Source organism: Humulus lupulus, chromosome 6 (genome assembly GCF_963169125.1).
Source record: "Humulus lupulus chromosome 6, drHumLupu1.1, whole genome shotgun sequence".
Lineage (NCBI taxonomy): Eukaryota > Viridiplantae > Streptophyta > Magnoliopsida > Rosales > Cannabaceae > Humulus > Humulus lupulus.
Window position 1 is genome coordinate 29,481,160 of NC_084798.1, and position 24,654 is coordinate 29,505,813.

A 24,654-nucleotide genomic window follows, 5' to 3' on the forward strand; every position below is an offset into this window, starting at 1 on the left:
TAGATTGTGACAACAAGTCGAGGAACTATTGCAGCAACAACGACAACAGGCTAAGCCCCAAACTCAGCCTTCGCCTCCGCCGCAGCCACAGCCACAGCAAATGGCCTCAGCACCCCAACAAGTTGGTCCATATGGGGGATGGCCAGTGGTGAATTATGCGCTGTATCCAGTACAGCACATGCAGTCAGTTTATGAGAGGTTCGGTAAGTAGCATGCTCCGAACATTAAAGGGACTACAGACCCCTTCGAGGCAGAAGAGTGGCTAAGAAACGTGGAGCCAATCCTGACGCACATGAACCTCAGCAACGCGGACCGCATATCCTGCGTTTCGTCCTTGCTCAAGAAAGATGCTAGGATATGGTGGGACTTAGTCCAGCAGACGCATGATGTTGCCACCATGACCTGGACTCAATTTGTGGAGTTGTTCCACAAAAAGTACTATAATTCGACTGTACTCGCTTCAAGAGTTTAGGAGTTCGCTGGCCTGAAGCAAGGAAGTTTATCAGTGTCAGAGTATGCTCGGCAGTTCGACCGTTTGGCTAAGTTCGCACCGGAAATGGTTCCAACTGACTATCTGAGGGTGTCTAAGTTCGTTAGAGGACTTTGACCGAAGATCGAGCTAGGGGTTAAGTTAGCAAACCCATGAAATACTACTTATGCCGATATTTTAGAGACGACAATTGAAGTAGAAAGGCTGCAAGCTAACATTAGTAAAGAAGAAGCCAGTAAGCCTGAGCCTAAACAGTATAATCAACCTCAGACTAGTCGGAACAACAACAACAATGGTCAGAAAAGAAGGCATCCTGACAATAAACAGTCCGACAACGATAAGAGGGCACGGAAAAATAATGGAGGTAGTAGGTCGGGTTATGTAGAATACCCGCCATGTGCTAAGTGCCAAAGGAAACATCCTGGGGAATGCCGGGCAAACAGCAAAGGATGTTACAACTGTGGTCAAGAGGGACACCGAAAGAAAGAATGTCCTCAGCTCAAGTCAGAGGGGAAAAAGGAAGATAAGATGGTTCCTGCCAGGGTTTTCTCCTTAACCCAAGGAGAGGCTGATGCTAGCAATAAGGTGGTCACAGGTCAGGTTTCTATCCTCAATAATATATGTTCTATATTATTTAATACAGGAGCCACTTATTTGTATATCTCGTTAGGAATGATAGAAAAACTAGACAAACCTTGTGAAAGATTTAGAACTAGGTTTGTAACCGAGTTGCCTTTGGGCAAAGTAGTTCTATCATCACGGATAGTACGAGGCATACCGATCAAAATTGAGGACGTAGAACTAGAAGGAAACCTAATAGAACTAGAGATCAAGGACTTCGACATGATACTAGGCATGGACTGGCTAGCACGGTATGGTGCAACCATCGACTGCAAACACAAGAAAGTGACGTTCGAGACTCCTGACGGCCAGAGAATATGTTTCATGGGACAAGTTTTAGGATTACGTACACCGCTAATATCATCTCTCAAAGCTCAAAAGATGATAGAAAAAGGGTGTCAAGCATTCCTAGCCAGCATCACATATGTATTAATGGAAACGCCGCTTAAGGTTGGAGACGTCCGCATTGTAAGAGAATTTCCAAAAGTATTTCACGATGATTTACCAAATTTGCCACCTACTCGGGAAATTGACTTCACAATAGAATTAGTACCGGGCACTGAGCCTATCTTCAAGGAACCATACCTGATGGCACCTACGGAACTCAATGAGTTAAAGATGCAGCTGCAAGAACTCCTAGATTTGGGTTTTATTAGGCCAAGCCATTCGCCATAGGGAGCACCAGTTCTATTTGTGAAGAAGAAGGATGGAAGTATGCAGATGTGCATAGACTACCGCGAGTTGAATAAGGTAACGATTAAGAATAAGTACCTACTACCCTAGATTGATGACTTGTTTGATCAACTCTAGGGTGCGACCGTATTTTCAAAGATTGATTTATGGTTCGGGTACCGTCAGCTCAAGGTGCGGGAAGAAGATATTCCTAAGACAGATTTTAGAACTTGTTATGGGCATTACAAGTTCTTGGTTATGTCTTTTGGTCTTACCAATGCACCAGTCGCGTTTATGGACTTGATGAATAGGGTCTTCAAGGACTACTTAGATAAATTCATCGTAGTGTTCATCGACGACATCTTAGTATACTCCAAGGACGAAGTCGAGCACGAGGAACATTTGAGGTTGATTTTGTCGCGACTAAAGTAGCATCAACTCCACGCCAAGTTCAAGAAATGCGAGTTTTGGCTTTCGCAAGTGGCGTTCCTCGGACACATTATATCCAAGGACAGAGTTGCAGTAGACCCATCAAAGGTAAAGGCCGTGAAGGATTGGCCAAGACCAAAGAACGCATCCAAAATAAGAAGCTTTCTGGGGTTAGCAGGATATTATAGGAGGTTTGTAGAGGACTTTTCTAAGATAGCCACTCCACTCACCAACCTGACCTGGAAACAGCAAAGATTTAACTGGAATGATAGATGTGAAGAAAGCTTCTAGTTGCTTAAGGACAAGCTTTGCTCAGCACCAGTACTCTGTGGACCAACACCCAACGATAAATTTGTAGTCTACTGCGATGCATCAAAGCAAGGGTTGGGTTACGTGCTGATGCAAAATGACAAGGTGATAGCCTACGCCTCACGACAGCTGAAGGAGTACGAGCAACACTACCCAACTCACGATATGGAGTTGGCAGCGGTGGTCTTTGCGTTGAAAATCTGGTGCCATTATCTTTACGGAGAACGGTGCGAGATTTATACGAATCACAAAAGTTTAAAAGTACTTCTTTACTCAGAAGGAGCTCAATATGAGGCAGCGCAAGTGGTTAGAGTTAATAAAGGATTATGACTGTGAAATCCTATACCACCCGAGAAAGGCAAATGTAGTTGTCGATGCGCTAAGTAGGAAGAATTATAAAAGTTTAGCAGCACTAGTCGGAATAGAAAAACCGCTGCACCAGGAGCTGATCAATTCCGGAATAGAGATAGTTATCGGCAAACTGGCTAATTTGTCCATCTAGTCAAATCTGCTAGAAGATATACGGATTGGGCAAGGGCATGACAACACACTAGCGACACATATGGATGCAGTCAGAGAAGGCAAGACCATAGATTTCTCAATATCAAGTCAAGGCTTATTGAGATATAAGGATCGAGTATGCGTGCCAGATAATCAAGGGATTAAGATGGCTATTCTAGAAGAAGCGCACAGTACCCCGTACTCAGTTCACCCAGGGTCGACCAAGTTGACTCACGACATCAAGGCAATCTATTGGTGGCCAGGGATGAAGAAGGACATAGAGGAATTTGTGTCTAAGTGTGTTGTATGCCAACAAGTGAAAGCAGAACATCAGCGGCCTGCAGGCTTATTGCAATCACTTAGCGTACCAGAATGGAAGTGGGACGATATAGCTATGGATTTTGTGACAGGTTTGCCACGAACAAGTAAGCAGCATGATTCGACTTAGGTAGTAATAGATAGACTAACCAAGTCCGCTCATTTCCTACCTGTTAAGACTTCATACACAGCGAATCAGTACACAAACATATATGTCTAAGAGATAGTACGGTTGCATGGAATCCCCAAGACAATAGTGTCAGATAGAGGATCGGTGTTTACATCGAGATTTTGGGGAAGTTTACAGCAAGCCACGGGCACTAAGTTAAGTCTTAGTATAGATTTTCATCCTCAGACAGATGGTCAGTCCGAGCGTACGATTAAAATTTTAGGAGATATGTTGCGCGCTTGTGTACTTGATTTCAAAGGATCATGGAATAAGTACTTGCCGCTAATAGAGTTCTCCCACAACAATAGCTACCAGTCAACGATCGGCATGGCACCTTATGAGTTGCTTTATGGGAGAAGGTGTCAATCATCGTTGCATTGGGACAAGGTAGGAGAAAGGTAGCTGCTTGATCCCGAAGCTGTTAGAAAAGCTCAAGAAGCAGTAGCGCTAATTAGATAGCGTATGCTTGCTGCTCAAAGCCGCCAGAAAAGCTATGCGGAGGCCAAGCGACGCGATGTGGAATTCAAAGTCGGAGATCAAGTCTTCCTGAAGATATCTCCTATGAAAGGTGTGAAGCGGTTTGGGAAGAAAGGCAAACTTAGTCCCCGATTTATAGGTCCTTTTGAGATATTGGACAAAGTGGGAGCAGTTGCGTATAGATTTGCCGTATCGCCAGCCCAAGCAGATAGCCACAACGTGTTCCACATCTCAATGCTACGAAAATATGTGTCAAACCCATCTCACATCCTCAAGTACGATACGATAGCACTCCAAAAAGACTTGAGTTACGAGGAACGACTGGTTAGCATCCTAGATAGAGGGATGAAGCAGTTACGGTCCAAGAGTATTCCAATAGTCAAAGTCCTATGTAGTAATAGTTCTAAACAGGAGGCAACGTGGGAGTTGGAGGAAGACATGCGAAGCCGGTATCCGAAATTATTTGGTAAGTAAATTTAGAGGACGAAATACATTTTAGTATGGGAGAATTGTAGAGTCCAAGAACTTTACTTTGCTAGTTAGATAGTAGTAGTAATAGTAATAGCTAGTAGTATGTTTATTACTGTGGGTTTTGGTTAAAGCCAGGACTAAGTTGGACACTCGTAGCAACACTTGTAGATTTTATAAGTTTAACCTATAGTTTAAGAATATTAATTATAACCTAAGGTTTGATTAATATGACTGATTATGAAGATTATATTTATTATAATATAAGGTTTAGATAGATCCAATAAGATATTAACACTTGTCATGTGTATGTTTAATGAGAAATTAAGTATTTTTGAGGAATAAGTTTATTAAGAGTAATATTTGAAAATCCTAGAGTCTGCCAGCAGCTTGGAAATCATTAAAGGACTCAGTCAAAGCTATTTACCCAATTCAAATTAGGCTAAAAAAGTGTAATTACATGTATCATATTTCAGCGTATGCTGATATAGCGCAACTCTAGGGGGCGATATATCACCATACGGGGATACGAAAAACACGTAACTTCGCACGACCACCTCGACGAGCCTCGGGCATATGAGCCCAGGCGATAGGCGATATATCAGCCCTAGGGCATAAAATTTGAATGATTTTAAATCCGAGCTCATTTTAATCCTTAACCTCTTGATAGTCCAGAATCTTTTTGACCGAGTCTTCAGCCTCTGTTGAAGGATTATTCAAATGTTTTCAATTAAAAAGCCATTATTTTATTCAAGCTAAATGAATATCTTTTCATTCTTGAACTCTATAAATAGGACCTAGTACCCAGCCATTTATTCATTCATCAAGTTGAGTTCAGAGTCTACAAGCTGCTAGGTTTACTTTGGAGTGCTAAACACTTGGGTTGGGGTTATAAGCTTTATCATTATAAGCTTATTAAACACTTGCGAAGTAAGGTTTATAGTGTATTTTGGTTTCGAGGTGTAGTTTGGGTATAGCAATTTCAAAGGTATTCCTATTCTTAGTTATTTTCAGTATTTATTTATTAGTTTTATAGTTTTTCTCTAACTCGGTATTCTTTATTATTGGTTAGGCATCTAAGTTCTTTGAACTTGAGGTTCTTGTTGGTAAGTATCTTCCTGATGGTTTAGTTCATTCTTTTCATCTCTTTCTTTTAGAATACTCACCTTTCTCAATTATGGTTTTAGGAGTGTTCCAAAATCCCGACCTTGTTCTCATCATTTCGGTATTTTGGTAAGGAAAATAGGGTAGTTATTATGTGCTATGTGCTATGTTTATATAAAAGTGTTATGATTATGCTATAGTACGATTTTATGTGTTATGATATATGTATGTGTGGGGCTTATAGTTGTTATATAGCAAACCCTATCACATTTATGCTTTGAGGCTTATAGTTGCTATATAGCAAACCCCAATAGTTATATGTTTTTGGGGCTTATAGTTGCTTAACTAGCAAACCTCATTATAGTACGAGGCTCATAGTTGCTTAGTTAGCAAACCCCAATATTCACCATGTACATGGGTTAGAATTATGATATGTGTTATAGTATATGATATATGTTCATAGTTTATGTGTATGATTATGTTCATGCTTGTAGTAGATTTTCCTTGTTGGGCATTAGGCTCATTCCTTTATGTTTTATATGTGCAGGAAAATAGTATGGCGGCGGAAAGGTTCTTGGCAGCTTGGGAATGTGTATTGAGGCAGAATGGAAATCGGTGGACTACGTGAACGATTCGAGGATGAAGTTGTTTCTAGTCATTTAAAATTATGTGTTACATGTATTTTCCGCTATTTTTTTTGTAACGAATTTTAAAGTTATGTTCTATTTTCTTTTCAAACAATGGGATCCCACACCCTAACGGTATTGTATTCAACTTTTGCTTTACATTTTATAATAAAGTCATGGTTGTTTCTTATGTATGTTTCCTTAAGATTAGTATAGTAGTTTTTAATGGTCCAAGTTTAGAATAGTTGGGTCGTTACATATTACTACTAGGCATGCTTATTATGATTTGGTAACGTTTTATTAAATGCTTATAAGCATGTTTATGTTTTCTTGCTAAGCGTTGGCTCACGGGTGCTATGTGATGCAAGTAAGGGGGAAAGGAAGCTAGACCACCCTTGAGTTGGACCGCTTCAGTGACGATGTGTACATATGGGGCTACTCGACCACCACGGTCAGGGTTTCTCAGAGGAACTAGGGTCAAACCCTATTTTGCCACTTAGGCCGACCGGTTGTAACTTCTAAATTGTAATTAACCTTTTTAAATGTTAGTTTGGGATCCCATGTATGGAAGTAAACATTTTAGTGAAACGGTTATACTTCTTGACCAAAAAAATTTAACCCTAAACCATTAATCACGTTTAGCTACATAGTTATGGTCCAATGACTCGTTTAGCGAGTCTAGCACTATTTAAAATACACAGTGTAACCGTCCTTGATTAGGAGGATGTTACAACTTCGTATCAGAGCGTACCAAGGTTAAGTGTTCTTGAAGACAAGTTGGGCATGTACACTTTCCACTAAAGACAAGCTTCACTCAGGGTATGGTAACTATTTATGTGGTTATGTGTTTAACTGCTTAAATAGGATATAAATGCCTTATCTGCCTACCTTATTAGGAAGCATGAGATATTCTGATAGGGCCTGGCCCTTGACTGTTGATATGATTATGTACTTGCCTGCTCAGTTGATATATGAATGTTTTACTTGAATGCTAGAGTTGAGAGCATGATATTTATGTTGAGAACAGTAGGGCTTATTGATTGATTCATGAATTTTATGGGCATGTATTTTAGCAGTACAGTGGTATGTGAATGTGGTGTTGTTTGGTTTTCCCATGAAAAGGCTTTTCGATGTGCTCATTATGCTTAATGGGTCAAGTCATTGACTGTAGATGAACTCAGCGGTAATGTACCCAAGGCAATTAATGGGACTCAGCGGCGTTTATATTGAGGCTGAAATTATAGCCAAGGCCAGAGCCCTTCGCTTGCCCCTCAGAATTGACAGCAGGCGTTTACAGATATGCAAGCAAGATTGCAGAGGCAAGAGGAAGAGATCAAATGTTTAAAACAGCAGGTTCTGTCAGAGAACACCTCTTCCTTTGTTATGTCAGGAGTGGCACCAGTTTTGGCTCAGCCTAGGGTTGAGAATAGGTGGGAGTTACTATATGAAAGATTTCAGGAATATTACTCTCCAGTTTTTTACAGAGGCCTTTATCCATTCAGATCTAAACAATGGATTGGCATGATTGTTGGAAAACTTATACATGATCTTGTTTATTTTCATGTAAATCTTATATTAAATAAATTAATATTGGACAACCTAGAACATGTTTCTAAAATTGAATTCATACAGAGATAATGATAAGAACGCTTGCATTATTGTGTAGCGGAATGATTGAGTCCTTCCTTCGGTTTCTCTAACCCTTGTATGCTTTCTGTCCCAGGGTATCACCAAGAAACTGAACCGTTCTTCAATTTTCTTCACAACCTCCCAAAGTATCCTTAGAATCACCTAGACTAGAGTGGAAAATTCTCAACACATGAGATAGATACAAAGAGAAGAAGAGAAAAGAATATTGAGGCTTAGAAAAGGATTTATACCGCAGAGAGAATCAAAAACCTAGAACATCAAGAAAAGGTCTGATCTTCTAAAAAAACAAGTGATTTTATTCTCTCACTTAGCATTCCTTATATAGGCTCAATTATGTCATTTATTTTAATTTAAAATCGATAAAATAATAGATAATATCAGCCATTAGGTCAAAATTATTATGGGCTTTACGCCCGTGAAATTTCTCATTTAATTATAAGCTCATTGGACTTATAATCAAGGCCTGTATTATTTTATATTGATTAATTAATTAAATAATTATTTAAATCATTTATCAAATTAATTATTTATAGTTTTGAACCTTGATTTAAACTTATTTATTAATTTAGTATCTTAATTAATAAATCTGTCCAAATTTCTCTTTTCTTCTCTAAAATAAAAAACTCTGTGAAACTATCCAAAATTGACCTGGTCAACTTTGATAATTCTAATTGATAATTTAATCAATTAATTGAGATTATCTAGATAATTTTATCCAAGGTACAGTGGGGACCATGGGCCTGTGAAATCAAGCTCCAATAAGTTATCATAAATTTAACAAATAAATTTATTAACTTATTAATTCCTCGCGACTCCACTAAAGACTAAGAATTGCACTCTTGAATTCATAGAACGCTCTATAACAAATATAGATGCATTATTAATTATCCATTGTTACAACCATAATTGTCACTCAATCCTCTATAGACGGTCTACAATGAGATGGTACTAAAATACTGTTTTACCACTCATTGTATTTTATCATTAAAACACTTTGTTCCTTATAAATGATATTTCAGTAAACTAATATTAATTACTGAAATGAGATCTCTATCATTTAACACCTTGAGCCAAACTAAAAGGAAACCATCGTTTCACTTCTTCATCAGAAGTTATAGATGTTAATATCTATGATTAACACTCCCACTCAATTATACTTCGAGTTCCAAAGATGTAAGTATGAGCTAGTCTGTAGGATAAGCTGGTAACGAATAAGTCAAAGAACTCAAATAATACAATCAGTTTGAATACTAACAACTCAGAATTGAGATTGAATTGACATATGGTCAACTATATGATATGACTAGAATAGATAATAACGGTATGTTTACTTATTCTATCTACTACCAAATATCGGTTCAGTTCGATGTAACAAATACATCCGATCTTATCTACTTTATTAATGTTTTGGAAAGAACAAACACTACAATGTGTAAGTAGATCATATCGTAGATTGGCAAGTCTGTGTTAATCTTGTGCATTGACTAATCTTAGGAATAACTTATATTTGAACTTATAATCATATTTATACTCCACTGTGATTACGTCACTATAGATACGATTCGCTATATGCTCGGGATTTAATAAAACTTTATATTAAACAAATAATCATGAAAATAAAACATGTGAGCAAAGTGATTGACCAAGTCAAAAAATGATTTATATTCTTTTATCAATAATAAAATGAGATTACAAAGAAATTTGGTTTTTATTAGGGCATAAAACCCCAACAAACTCCCACTTGCACTAATTGAAACTAATGCCTTAATTCTACTAATCCCATTTCTTTGATATGCTTATCAAATGTAACTTTTGGTAGTGTCTTTGTAAATGGATCTGCAAGATTGTCTTCAGATGCAATCTTCATAACCTTCACATCTCCCCTGGCCACAAATTCTAAAATAATGTGATACTTCCTTTCTATACGCTTACTCCTCTTGTGAATTCGAGGTTCCTTCGAGTTGGCTATCGCTCCTGTATTGTCACAAAACAACACAAGCAGTTTATCCATATCTGGAATAACACCAAGATTTGAATAGAACTTCTTTAGCCAAACTATTTCCTTAGCTGCTTCAGACGCAGCTATGTACTCAACCTCCATGGTGAAATCTGAGATCACAAACTGCTTTACGCTTCTCCATATCATAGCTCCACCCCCAAAAGTAAACACCATTCCAGAAGTAGACTTCTTGTCATCAACATCAGTTTGAAAATCTGAATCGGTGTAGCCTACAGGGTTCAAAACTCAACCCTTGTAGACTAACATATAATCCCTAGTTCGTCTTAAATACTTCAGAATATGCTTAACTGCTATCCAATGTTTGGTCCTGGGTTTGGCAGATACCTGCTCACTACTCCCACTGCATAGCAGATATTTGGTCTAGTACAAAACATAGCATACATCAGACTTCCAACTGCAGATGCGTAAGGAACTTTTCTCATTGCATCTTCCTCTTCAGGAGTCTAGGGAGACTGCTTCTTTGAAAGATGAATTCCATGGCGGGACGGTAGACGTTCTTTCTTAGAATTTGTCTTTGAGAAACGTTCAAGCACTTTGTCTATGTAAGTTGCTTGAGATAGAGCTAAGAGTTTGTTCTTTCTATCCTTAATGATCTGGATACCTAGAACATAACTTGTTTCACCCAACTCCTTCATTTGGAATTGAGTGTTCAGCCAATTCTTCACATTTTACAATTTCTTAACATTGTTTCCAATGAGTAAGATATCATCTACATAAAGAACTAGAAATACCACTATTTGATTTGCCTTCAGTTGGTAAACACAAGGCTCATCAATATTTTGTTCAAAGCCATAGGTTTTGATTATTTCATCAAACCTAAGATTCCAAGAACAAGAAGCTTGCTTAAGTCCATAAATGGACCTATTCAACTTGCAAACTTTTCCTTCTTGTCCAGCTACTTTAAATCGTTCTGGCTGATCCATATAAATGACTTCGTCAAGCTTGCCATTAAGAAAAGCCTTCTTGAGGTCCATTTGCTAGATCATAGTCGAGAGTGACTGCTATGGATAGGAGGATGTGAATAGACTTGAGCATGGCTACCGGACTAAAAATTTTCTCATAGTCCATGTAACGCCCTGGATAACCAAGACTGTAAAACTGTGTGTTTACAAATGTGTGAGACTTGCTAATCAAGCCATTTAGTTGGAAACATGTTACAGTAACTAAAGTTGAACTAGGGTCAAAATATTTCGGTCTCAAAAGTTTCATTTCTTATAATCAAACATTTTTACATGGGATCCCAAAAGTAGAAGCGTTAAAAGACACTTTACAAAATTTCTGGATAAAAGTACAGTTACCAGCCACTCTAAGGGAAAAACAGAGAATTAGGGTTTTCTCGTCCTGTACCACTCCTCGACCCGTGGCGGCCGATTAGCTGACTATGTACATTCAGCCCCAAAGCTCTCCATCTCAGGACTGGTCCACTTTACCTTTGCCTTTACCTGCACCACGTAGCACCTGTAAGCCAAGGCCCAGCAAGAAAACTCAATAACAGAGCATAATCATCTAACAAAATAACTAGATAACTCATACAGTATAATCATATACTCAACAATCCAAGTATTCACAATAATCAAGTATTCAGCGTACCAAGTTCATCATTTCATACTACTAACCAATTCACATATGATAACCAGGGTTAACGCCCTTAGGCCACACCCTCTATTTATCCCACTGACTCTGGCTCGCTTAAACCGAGCTCAGTGAATATTAAGTTGTCTACAACGCCATAAGGAGAGCGCTATAGCGCTACAAGCAGAGCCAAAAAGCTCTGAAACTTCAGGGCCTAGCGATGTAGCGCCCAATGACTAGCGCTACAGCGCTAGTCACAGCACAGCCCAACACAGATTTTCTTCCTTCGAATTTTCCCAAGCCAAACCTTTCCAAAACTCAACCAAACCTCAATCATACCCCAAAGCAAGCCTATAAACATCTCCAACTCACCCCAAATGACCCAATCATAAGAAATTCAATCATATGCACCAAAAAATACATAAATCACCATGGTTGAGTTTGAACCTCAAAAACTCAACAGAACAACAGAAGTCACAGAACTTAAAGCTAGAATTTCTTACCTTTGATTGATGAATTCGACCTAGTTTATCTTCCACACTTCCTTAGCCTTCACCTCCTCAAACCCTTAGGCTTAATTCCCTAGAATTCCCACAGAAACTCAGCTTAGGAAACCAATTCAACACCATAACCAAGAACTGAATAACAACCTCAAAATATTACCTTAATTGGATGCCTAACCCCTGCTGAACTCTCAAACTTGATCAAAATCTCAAGTGCAAAGCCTTAGCCAAAAGCTCCTCTGAATTTTAGCTCCAAAAGACCCCAAGGATTGAAGAAGAAATCCCAAACTGCATAAGGAAATAATGCCATGCTTTCCCCTTTTTTCTTTTCTCCTTCTTTTCTTTTCCTTTTTCTTTTCTTTTCTTCAGACTTATACCACTTTCTACACATCCCACTAAGGCATAAAGCATTATAATAATTATCCATGCTTTTAACTCAAATGACCAATTTTCCCTCCCATTTGAAACTAAGCTTTTAAACCTCCTAAGGGCAATTTAGTCATTACACCCAATTCCCGCTAATTCCTCGAATGTCTCTAATATTTACCGCTTACTTCCCAACACTTAACTAATAACCAATTATATTCCTCAATATCAATATAGACTCCAATAGATTTCCTAAATTCCCAGAAATACCCCCAGGCTCACCCTGAGCCGGGTATAAATCCCCGCCGTGACTTTTTCGCTAAATCGCTCACTAGGATCGCCTCGAGTCACAAGTTACAAATATATCCACATATTAATGTGGTCTCAACAATTTATCACATATATTTACATTTATGCCCTCAACGGGCCAAAATTACGAATATGCTCTTCTAACCTAATCAGGGCCTACATGCATACTAATACACATAGTCATGCATCACATATATTCAAATAGTCATATAAACATGCCTTTGATCATTAAATCACATATAATTAAGTTATGCCCTCCCGGAACACTAATCAAGACCCTTAAGCCTTATTAGTAAATTTGGGTCGTTACAGTCCACACCTTCTCTTTGGGTATAACCCTTTGCCACTAATTAAGCTTTATAAGTTTCGATATTTCCATTGACACCTCGTTTTTACCTGTAGATCCATGTGCACCCAATGGCCCTAAAGTCACTAAGTGCTTCCACAAGATCATAGATGGAATTTGAGTACATAGACTCCATTTCCTATTTCATGGCTTCGAGCCATAGTTCCTTCTTAGGGCCAACCATTGTCTGTTTGAAAGACAACAGATCATCGTCACCAGTGTCACCAACAACCAAATTGATTTCACCATCCAAACCATAGCGAACTGGGTTCCTAGAAACCCTCCCACTACGACGAGGCTCTGTGAATGTTTGCTCAGGAACAATGGTACTTTCTTCATTTAAATCGACTTGCATCGATGTGAATGAAGAGTGGGAATTTCATCATCAACTCGCGTTGATGACAATGGAACATTGGTTGGAGTAAATTCTTTAACCATCTCCTCTAAAACTACTTTGTTGTGTGGTTTGAAGTTTTGAACATAGTCATTTTCCAGAAAAGTAGCATTCGTTGAAGTAAACACTTTCTTTTATGAATGACTATAGAAAAGTCCACCCTGAGTACCTTTAGAATAGCCAACAAACATGCAAACGTCAGTTCGTGGTTCTAGCTTTCCTTCCTTTTTCCTCAGGACATGGGCGGGACATCCCCAGATTCTTTAATGGCGTAAACTAGGTTCACGACCATTCCAGCATTCTAAAGGTGTTTTGGGGATTGATTTGGACAGCACGACATTGAGAATGTCATTCGCAGTTTCAATTACATGTCCCCAGCACGAAGTTGGTAGAGTTGAGTAACTAAGCATGCATCTAACCATTTCCAATAAAGTTTTGTTCCGGCGTTCCACTACACCATTTTGTTGCAGAGTACCAAAGGCAGTAAGTTGTGATAAAATCCCAAGTTCAGTTAAATGATCTTGGAGCTTCATATCCAAATATTATCCACCCCTATAAGATCTCAAGATCTTTAACGTTTTACCTAATTGGTTCTTAGCCATTGCTAGGAATTCTTCAAACTTTGAAAATGTTTCTAATTTCCAATGCATTAGGTAAATACATGAGTATCTAGAGTAATTGTAAATGAAAGTGATGAAATACTCAAAGCCACCCCTGGCTTGTACATTCAAAGGTCCACAAACATCTTAATGAACAAGTCTAAGTGGTTCCTTGACCCTATCACCCTTTGTACAAAATGGATGCTTGGTCAGTTTGCCTTCTAGACAAGATTCACAGATAGGTAATTCACCTAAGGTGAGTTCCCTTAAAGGCCCGTCCTTTTTAAGTCTCTGAATTCTATCATAGCCAGTGTGACCTAGTCTCAAATGCCATAAATACGTCATGTTATCGTTATTGGTATTTTGACGTTTAATGGTCCTAGGTTTATCTACTTTGAATAATTCATTATTAAGAGTGAGGGGTTCGTTAGGTCACATAATATAAAGTCCGTTTTCCAAACATGCAATACACAATTGTGATCCATTGAAAGAAATAGATATATTAAAACTTGTGAAAGTCATAACAAATTGTTCTAATTGCAACAGGGAAATTGAAATTAAATTTCTACTAAAATCCGGAATAAAAAATACATCATTCAAAATTAAAAGTTTATTTTCGAACTTCATGCGAGCTTTTCCTCTAGCATGGACCACAACGAACGGTCTATTCCCAACTCTAAGCTTTAAGCCGCCTTCGTCCACTTCCTCCCACGATTTAAGAAGTTGTAAGGAATTATAAACATGGTGATTAGTGCTCAAAAATATCATTTTATTAGTTTTAAAGTTTAAAATTAATTAAGTTTCAATTAATATTTTCATGGATTTGTTGTTATATATTTTATATTTTAAAATATTAATTTTAATTTAATTTGTGTTTAATTTTCAGGAAATAAAATATATTTTGACACAAAGAAAGAAGAAAGAAAGAATTAAAATTGATGAAATCATGAAGAAAATGGCATTTTTGACAAGATTAGACCCAAAATGGAGCCCAGGCCCAAAGTCTTCAGTAGCTCAGTTGAGCCAAGCTAAGCCAGCCGAGCCGGAGCCGCCCAAGCCACATGACATGCACCGCCATGCCTGACGCACCAGCTGTCGAGCCTACCCGAGCCCACCACTTGTCCCACGTCGTCTGTCATGCCGTCAACAGCTGCTCCCCACACGCCCGACCACGCCGCCTGCAGTCCGCCTGACGTGTCTCACACGTACCTGCCACGACCTGACGCATCTGACGCAAGCCTTCCTGCCAACCAATCACAATGCGCCACGTTCTAACCGTGTCCCCCACTCCACCTGCAGCATTTTCCAAAGCCAATCTGAGGCCAACACTTGTCCCACTTGCCCCATTTTGCATCAGATTTTGAAGCCACTTTCTCCACTTTCTAATGCACGAAAATACCAACTTTGGAGCAAATTTTCTCTATAAATAGAGAACCAAAACCAGTGTAAATCATCAGATTGGAGAGTGGAAAAAGACACTTTGTTATTTTGTTTCTTTTCTTATTTCTAATTTAATTTTGCTTGTTTCAGGTGACAAAAAATGAGTGAATTATTTTAGAAATATTAGTGAGGTGACAAAAATGTTTGAAAATCTTGCCATAGGGCCGATATATCACCCATAGTAGGCGATATATCGCATGGGCCTATATTCCCGAGGCTCATCGAAGTGTTCATGCGAAGTTACGTGTTTTCGTATTCCCCATGTGGCGATATATCACCCTTAGAGCTGCGATATATCAGCATACGCTGAAATATTATACACGTAATTGCACTTTTTCAGCCTAATTTGAATTGAGTAAACAGCTTTGACTGAATCATTTAACGATTTTAAAGCTATTGGCAGATTCTAGGGTTTTCAAATATTCCTCTTATAAAACTATTCCTCAAAAATACTTAATTTCTTAATAAACATGCACATGACAAGTGTCATGATCTTATTAGTTCTATCTAAACCTTATAGTATAATAAATATCATCTTTATAATCAACTATATTAATCAAACCTTATGTTATAATTAATATTCTTAAACTATAGGTTAAACTTATAAAATCTATAAGTGTTGCTACGAGTGTTCAACTAAATCCCGGCTTGAACCAAAATCCACAGTAATAAACATACTATAACTACTACTAGCTATTACTACTACTACTACTATCTAACTAGCTAAGTAAATTTCTTGGACTCTATACAACCTGAGGAGACTTTTCTTCATTTTGCCAAGACTAATCAGGTTCTATCTTTCCTTGCTTTCTTTATTTCTGGTATGTTTAATATTTGTTTTTCCTTATTATTTTATTATGATAGTTTGCCTTGTCATTTATTTTTCTAAGAATCAATATCATATCATTTTGCATTAGCTCACTCTCTACATGTTCTCATTTCACGCCTTTTGTGCATATATTTTTAAACAATGAGGACATTGTCTGATTTTGGTTAGGGGTGGTGAGCATATTCATGCACGTTCATGTTGATTTTTGTCATAGTAATATTTTCATGGTCAAATTTTTTAGAATTACTTATTTATTCTTACAAAATGTTACTTTTGAGTCAATTTGTGTTATCTGTATCACTAAGAGTTTCTCTAGAGTTACCTAATGCACATGCCAAAAATTGTGGTAAGATGGTTGTTAGCACATATTGGCTTAGAAATTTTCCACATTTAAGAATCCATTCTTTTATGTGAGAGGTGAGACTTGAGAAAACAACTTTTAAATTTTTATTGATTCTTATAAATGGGTATAATTATTTGGACAAGGTATTGTGGTATGAATGGATGATGTTTTAGGGATAATATTTTCTATAGACAAATCTTATTAAAGAGCCTTTTATTATGTTCCTCATGAAAAAAAAGGAAAAAAAAAAAGAAAAAGGAAAAAAAAGAGAAAAAAAGACACAAGAGCAATAGTTCTATCATTTTCAATTATGTTGTCTCTTGTGTCCAAGAAAAAAAAATGTGTGTTTATTAATTTCATGTTTTATTTTATGGCTCTTAGAATAAATGTAAAGATTGTCCATTTAACTTAGAATTCCTGAAAAACTAGTTTGGTGGTACTATTTATGGTGGTTGTCCAAATAGTTTATTTCCTATCTTCGTTTCAATGATTATTTAAAAGTTTGTCCTAAATATATATCCATTTGATGAGTGCTTACTTCTTTATTTCCAACTCCATGAGCGAAACCCTTAAACATTAAATATTTTCAATTACATGAGAGGTTAATGGAGTTGAGACTTTTACTTGGCATAATTTCGAAGGCTTTATGTGCTATGGTTTGTGGTAAGAAGGTTCAAGTTTGGTGCACACACTCACAACACTAGATTTATTTATAGTAATTTTGATAACTCGTATTGACTTGTTACTAACATTTTGTGTTAATACTTAAGTTCTTTTATAATTTTTGACCTGAAATATATCATGTTGACATTTATTATTTCACTTTAATTGCTAGAGACTAGCAATAAGCTAGTTGGGGGTTGTGATTAGTGCTCAAAAATATCATTTTATTAGTTTTAAAGTTTAAAATTAATGAAGTTTTAATTAATATTTTTATGGATTTATTGTTATATATTTTATATTTTAAAATATTAATTTTAATTTAATTTGTGTTTAATTTTCAAGAAATAAAATGTATTTTGACACAAAGAAAAAGAAAGAAGAAAGAAAGAATTAAAATTGAAGAAATCATGAAGAAAATAGCATTTTTGACAAGATTAGGCCCAAAATGGAGCCCAGGCCCAAAGTGTTCAGCAGCCCAGCTGAACCAAGCCGAGCCAGAGCCGCCCAAGCCACCTAACATGCGCTGCCACGCCTGACGCGCCAGCTGCCGAGCCCGCCACCTGTCCCACATCGCCTGTCATGCCGTCAACAGCTGCTCCCCACGCTCAACCACACTGCCTGCAGTCTGCCTGACGCGTACCTGCCACGGCCTAATGCATATGACGCAAGCCTTCTTGGCAGCCTATCACAATGTGCCACGTTTTGACTGTGTCCCCCACTCCACCTGTAACATTTTCCAAAGCCAAACCGAGACTGACACGTGTCCCACTTGCCCCATTTTACATCAGATTTTGAAGCCACTTTCTCCACTTTCGAATGCACGAAAATACCAACTTTGGAGCAAATTTTCTCTATAAATAGAGAACCAAAACTAGTGTAAATCATCAGATTGGAGAGTGGAAAAATACACTTTGTTGTTTTGTTTCTTTTCTTATTTCTAGTTTAATTTTGCTTGTTTTAGGTGACAAAAAATGAGTGAATTATTTTAGAAATATTGGTGAGGTTAGAGTGTAGTTGTTGTACTTCTCATTCTCAATAGTGATATTAATTCTTCTTATGCTTCATTTCCATATCTCATTAATTATTTTGTTTCTTTTCTTTATTAAAATTATTTAGCATCTTTTACATAAGTTCAGTCATGCTTTTCTTGTGTAACTTAGATTGTTAATTTATTTTAGTATATTTGTTATATTGTATGTCTTTTACTGCATTCTGCCAGTGCTATTTTGTCGCTCTTGGATATATATTATGATATGCTATGAAATTAGGAGATAGATTCAATTTAATCTAGATTATTGAATTTGTGCTTTTAACATATACATCTTCCAGTTGCAATTAATGGTGTAGAATTGCAACTGTGTTTTGAATTAATATCATTATTAGAATAGGTTTTACAACACTACATCTCTACCTTGCCATGCTCTTTATCTGATCGCTTTCTCTAATCCATCATTTTAATTTCACTAAATCCATCTCTTCAATTCTACTTTATTTTTATCTTTTATTTACTAATCTAATGTTTAGTTGTGTTTGCCTCTCTGTGGATACGACATAGCCCGATTACTACTGCGACCGCTTAGGAGTTTATTGGGTGATATCACATGGTTAGTAGATCCAGAATCAATAATCCAAACAAATTTATCATTCTCTAAAACACATGTTTCTAATATAGATGAACTATAATCATTACCTTTGTTTTTCGCTGCTAGAAACTTGGGGCAATCCTGTTTCCAATGCCCCTTCTCTTTGCAGTGAAAACACTTACCTTTACCTTTCTTATTTTTCTTGTTAGTGCATTTGGTTGTGCACTCGTCTTTGCAGCTTTTGTAGGCTTGGGGTTGTTGTTTTGTCCATCTTTCCTCTTGTTTCCAGCTTTCGAAGATGAACCCTGATTAGCTTTAGCCTTAGTTGGATTAGCAACAGTAGTAGTAATTGTCTTGTTTTCTCATCCCTTACTTGGTCCACCCATGATAGACTCAAAAGTCTGAAGCTTGTCCATGAGTTGCGTCAGACCATAGTTGAGTTTATTCAACACATAGTTGGTGGTGAATGGTAGGAAAGCTGGAGAGAGACTGTTAAGGATTAAACCGACTTGAGTTTCCTCATCTATTATTGCTCCATGCAGTTCAGCTTCTTGAAAGTAGTTTGTCATTTTGATTAGATGATCGCGAACATGTTGAGACGGTGCCATCTGAGCATTGGCATATTTCTTGGTAGCCTCAAAATGAGTCTGTGATGCCTTGTCACCAAACATGTATTGGAGCTGATCCATGATTTCATAGGTCGTCTCTACATTCTCCATCTTTGTCTTGAGAATGTCGACCATACTAGTCAACATGTAGTATCGTGCCTTATTGTTAGTCGCTTGCCAACGCTCATACTTATCCCTCACAGACTTGGTATCTCCTTCAGCTGGAACTTCCGGGGATTCCTCAATAATGACGAACTTGGAGTTGTCACCAATCAACACAATGTTGATATTTTGCTTCCATTTAAGAAAGTTTTCTCCAGTGAGTTCTCCATAGAAAATTGAGAAATGATGAGAGTAGACACAGCCATAATGATAATACAAATTATCAATAAAATAAAAATCAATCACATTTGCTCAATAAAACTTCTATTCACACAAATTTCAAGAAATAACACAACATATACCAAAAATATGTAAGATATGAGAAAAAATACAAAAAACTATCATATCTCTATTTCTTTAGGCTTTTAACTAATCTATGTTATCCTTGTCCCGGTTGGCGAGAGTCAAAAATACCTCTAGTTAAATAAAGTTGTAAACTATTTTAATAATGGACACCATCATTAACAACCTACTATTCGATCAAAATAAGAAAACAAAATCTTTTATTTTATGAGCTAGACCCACAGTTTCGATAATCAATAGATTTAGTCCTAGTAGTCACCGTAGGGGTGAGTCTAGTAGAATTTGACCTATAATTATCTATCTTTCAAATTTTAACCTTGTCAAAATAACTAATGAACACATTCTGTAGGGGGGCGAATCAAAGCGTCTTGCGGCCCCATTAAGCTATTGACCATGTTAAACCAACGGTGGAGGTCGAATATAATTCTCAAAATACGCTCATTATAAAATTAAAAATATCATTTTTATTTATTTTCGAAAATTAATGACTATGGTTCTTTAAAAAATTATAAGATTAAAATTTTAAAACAAAAGTCCTATAATTCTCTATTAATTCTAAAGTGGCGCATTGAAACAAATTCAATTAAATTAGAATTAGTTTGTTGCTAATCAATATTTAGGTTTAACTATTATAACGAACCTATACAATTAAGTCCAACTCAGGCAAATAAGCCTTAACAATTGGGCTTGCATGGAAGAGGGATTGGTCCAGTATGTCGTTCCCACTACTAAGGCCCTCATACTTCTATACAAGGACGAAAAGACAGGAATTTAAACATTCGTTTTATTAACTGATTAGACCCACTATAGTCATGCAAAGCAAATGGGCTTTCACAAGTGGAACCACCCACAAGAGATGAATTTAAACTTTATATTTTCTAAAGGGCCCAAATAAAACCTATCATTTTATGAATATTTTATTTGGCAAAATCCATATATTAAGCAACACATATGGGCCACTATATGCATCTAAGCCCAATTCCAAAAATACCACATATATTGCAAAGAGACATGTTATAATTGGATGAGTCTAATCATGTTACTATATGAGCAAGTATATGAATTTTATGAAAAAATACCACAATTTATTTCATTTACAAAAATACCACAATTAATCAAATTTTGCAAAAAATAAATAAGTCAATTTAAATTAAATTTATCAACAATTAACCAAAGTTAATTTAAATTTCATTTATCAACAATCAACTTAGTTTAGGTCATTTTGAAAAATATTAATTTAATTTAAATAAAATTTATTAACAATTAACCAAAATTAATTTAAATCTCGTTTATTAAAAAATATTTTATTAATTGGTTTGAAAAACGTGATATTTTTAAAAATCTAACCAGTTATAAATTTTTAAAAGAAATAGCATCTGCTATTTTTGAAAAAATATCTTAAAGAGTTAAGCAAATTCAAATATCTATAAAAATATCTGGTCAACAAATTTTTAAATTTCAAATCATTTAAATATTAAAATCCATAGAATAATTAGAAATTAATATCTTCAAATATCAGATTTCAAAAAATATCAAGTATTAAAAAATATCTTTAATATCTGATAACTTAATTCTAATATTTTAATATATAAAAATATTTAAAATTAATTAGTTAACTTATTTTTAAATTTGAATTTGAATCTTTGTAGAAAATATCTATTTTTTAAAAGATCAAACAACAAAAATATCATATTTCAAAAAAGATATTTTTAAATAATAGAAAAGATGTGATATTTTTGTATTAACATATTAAATAATACATTCAAAAATCAAATTTTAAGAAAAAATTATCGCAGGCTGCGGCCACAGGACTATCTGGGCAAAAATTCATCTGCTGGCCGCAGCCAGGGGTTGATGGTGGCCGCGATCACTAGCTGATGTTACCCAGGCCGCAACCACTACGCAATAGAAATAAAAATTAATAAAATTTGTGTAATTTTTCAAGCCAAAAACGTTTTCTAAATAATTTTTTACCATGTTTTACATCAAATAAAGCATTTATATAAAAATCATTTCCAAAGAAAACACAACAAAATAACCCAAATATGCTAATAATCACATAAAATTCAATATGTAACATAAAAAACATGAAATCCATCCAATTACTCTACACATCAAATATTTGATTTTTACCATGTTCATGCATGAAAATAAACATTACAAAAGGCTCTGACGCCAATTGTTGGGAAAACTTATACAGGATCTTGTTTATTTTCATGTAAATCTTATATTAAACAAATTAATATGAGACACCCTAGAAAATATTTCTAAAATTGAATTCATACAGAGATAATGATAAGAACACTTACATTATTGTGCAGTGGAATGATTGAGTCATTCCTTCAGTTTCTCTAACCCTTGTATCCTTTCTGTTGCAGGGTATCACCAAGAAACTGAACTGTTCTTCAATTTTTTTCACAGTCTTCCAAAGTATCCTTAGAATCACCTAGACTAGAGTGGGAAATTCTCAACACATGAGATAGATACAAAGAGAAGAAGAGAAAAGAATATTAAGGCTTAGAAAATGACTTATGTTGTAGAGAGAATCTAAAACCTAGAGCATCAAGAATAGATCTTCTAATCTTCTAAAAAATAAGTGATTTTAATCTCTCAATTAGCATTCATTTTATAGGATCAATTAGGTCATTTATTTTAGTTAAAAATCAATAAAACAATAGATAATATCAGCCATTAGGTTGAAATTATCATGGGCTTTAGGCCCGTGAAATTTCTCATTTAATTATAAGCACATTGGACTAAAAATCAAGGCCTGTATTATTTTCTATTGATTAATTATTTAAATCCTTTATCAAATTAATTATTTATAATTTGAACTTTGCTTTAAACTTATTTATTAATTTAGATAATAATTTATCTTAATTAATAAATTTGTCCTAATGTTTCTTTTCTTCTCTAAATTACATAACTCTATGAAACTATCCAAAATTGACATAGTCAACTTTGATAATTCTAATTGATAATTAAATCAATTAATTGAGACTATCTAGATGATTTTATCCAAGGTACAGTGGGGACCATGGGCCTATGAAATCAAGCTCCATCATAAATTTAGCAAATAAATTTATTAACTTATTAACTTTTCGTGACTCCACTAAAGACTCAGAATTGCACTCTTGAAATCATAGAACGCTCTATAACAAATATAGATACGTTATTAATTATTCATTTTTACAACCATAATTGTCATTCAATCCTCTATAGACGGTCAACAATGAGATAGGACTGTTACTCCTCATTGTATGTTATCCTTAAAACACTTAGTTCCTTGTAAATGATATTTCAGTAAACTAATATTAATTACTGAAAAGAGATCTCTATCATTTAGCACCTTGAACCAAACTAAAAGGAAACCATTGTTTCACTCCTTCATCAGAAGCTATAGATGTTCATATATATGATTAACACTCCCACTCAATTATATTACAGAGTTCCCAAGATGTAAGTATGGGCTAGTCCGTAGGGTAAGCTAGTAACAAACAAATGTAAGAAACAATCAGTTAGAATACTAACCACTCAGAATTGAGATTGAATTGACCTATGGTCAACTATATGATATGACTATAATAGATAATAATGGTATGTTTACTTATTCTATCTACTGTTAATATCGGTCCAGTCCGATGTAACAAATATATCTGATCTTATCTACTTTACTAATGTTTTGGAAAGAGCATAACACTACAATGTGTAAGTAGATCATATCATATATTGGCAAGTCTGTGTAAATCTTATGCATTGACTAATCTTAGGACTAACTTATATTTGAACATAAAATCATATTTGTATTCCACTGTTGTTATGTCACTATAGATACGATTATCTATATGCTCGGGATTTAATAAAAGTTTATATTAAAAAAATAATCATGAAAATAAGACATGTGAGCAAAGTGATTGACTAAGTCAAAAATGATTTCTATTCTTTTACTGATAATAAAATGAGATTACAAAGAAATTTGGTTTTAATTAGGGCATAAAATCCAACAATGATCAGTCCTATCCTCGACTTTATGGGGGTGGTAGGTGACGATAGAGTGATATGTGCTACGTATGTTACAGGAGGATGCCCAGACTTGGTGGGAAGTGGTATCCCATATTCGAGATACAACTCCGATGAATTGGGAGAAGTTTAGGCAGTTTTTTAATGAGAGATATTATTGTGAAGCAGTTAAGACTGCAAAGATAAATCAAATTTTGAACCTGGTTTAGGGAAACATAACAATAACAGAGTATGTTAACAAATTCAATGGGTTGGCCAAGTTTTCTTTTGATATGGTACCAACGGACGTGGCTTGGAAAGAGCGGTTTATCCAGGGATTGAATACTAGGATAGCTCAGGGCGTTAGAATCGCCCCAGTATATGAGATCTCCACCTATGCTCAAGTGGTGGGGAGGGCTCTTGTTGTTGAGGTCACATGAAATGAGATATGGAGGGAGAGTGCCAGAGAGCGTGGAGCTTAGGCAGTGATAACTTTGTTTATTGGTTCAAGCAAAGGCGGAGGCCCCAGTGATCAGAAAAGAAAAGTTATCAACATATTTAGTACCCTTGGACTAGAAAAAGGGTTCTGAATTGCTCAGATAGGCCATCAAAGTGAGAACGAGGATTGGAAACTCTACACATTTGGGTTCGTGAGAGTTGTTATCACAATATAACATATTCTCAAAGAACTTCACTTCTCTAGATTCAATTATCACATTAGACTTTAAGTCTAATAGCCTATAGGCCATGTTATTTGAGGCATAGCCTATAAATGCACATT